The sequence below is a fragment of the Propithecus coquereli genome, unplaced genomic scaffold (assembly GCF_000956105.1).
Source record: "Propithecus coquereli isolate 6110/MARCELLA unplaced genomic scaffold, Pcoq_1.0 Scaffold152, whole genome shotgun sequence".
Taxonomy (NCBI): domain Eukaryota; kingdom Metazoa; phylum Chordata; class Mammalia; order Primates; family Indriidae; genus Propithecus; species Propithecus coquereli.
In genome coordinates, this window is record NW_012139636.1 from 3577749 (window position 1) to 3579150 (window position 1402).

A 1402-nucleotide genomic window follows, 5' to 3' on the forward strand; every position below is an offset into this window, starting at 1 on the left:
AATTTAGAAAATTTTGCACTTGACCACTTTCATTTTATAAAAATTGTTTTTCTAATGTAGTTTTTGTTATTGATGTTGTTGTTACTAAAGTAATGACCATGACTCTGAAGGTAGATGATATTTCTTCCCCTTGTAATTACTTATTTTGTTCTACTGAGATTTGGTATCTGCATACTAAGTTTCTTTTGTCTCAGTGTATCTACAGCAAAACTTTATAAAAGAAACACAAAGTTTTATTTGTTTAGGAAGACATTGACACTTCATGCCACTCACTAGCCTTGACTCTTTCTTAAGTGGTAGGGAAATTAATTTATTTATCCAGTATCTGTATATGTTAGGGAACAATTGATCCCTGCTAAATAGGACATTGGAGACAAATGCACAATAAACCTCACTAGGTCCTATCACAGACCCTCTGCCTTAGATGTACCAGTCATTTTAGCCACTCATAGACTCATATGGTAGGACAAAGTGGCAACCAACAAACCATGTAGATATCCATTGAAATTGAACAATTCATCAACAGCAGCAGTTCTCAGCTTTTGGAGGTGACTTTGCCCACAAGATTGTGATCATTGTACAACCTCCAGCATGAAATTCAATATAATTATCTGTTTCAATAAATTTCATATAATAATAACCAAGGAAGATAGAAATGATTTGATGATTCGAAGCAAGTCATGCTGTTCAGGCTACTGTTAAACCAAATACTAGTTAAGAAAGAATGGGGTGGGAGAGAAAAAGCAGAGGAAAAAAAAAAAAGGGCTTGCATTTTCAGGTAGACACTGAGGAGCTAATCTTAAAGTCTACTTTTTTTTTTTTAAACAAAACTTGAGATGTTTGATTAAGATAAATCCAGAGTTCCCAAAACCTCAAAGCATTTCAAGAGATTTCACAAGAAATAACTTAGAAATGTCATTAATTCTGACACTTAATTGCATTTTAATTTATTTCACACTTTCTAGTTTTGAAGTATTTATAATTTAAGTCTCTTATCTAAGGGAAGAATGCATAATTTCTTTTAATTGTCTGTTGTTTCAATTAGCCTCTGGTGATCATTTCATATTTAAATAGGGTTTATTTGGGAGGATTGTTTCTGCCTTCTGAACAAAAGTGGGGGAAGCAAGAGTAACTGAGATTCCCTGCAGCTACCTCATCCTCCTGGGGACCACGTTGAAAAGATCTGTCTTTTGTGGATAGGATTACTTGGTGGAAAAAAAAAAAAAACGTGTGTGTGTGTGTGTGTGTGTGTGTGTGTGTGTGTGTGTGTGTGTGTATATATATGTTTGAGACAGAGTCTCACTCAATCATCCAGGTTAGAGTGCAGTGGTGTCATCATAGCTCACTGCAACCTCAAACTCCTGGGCTCAAGCAATCCTTCTGCCTCAGCCTCCCAAGTAGC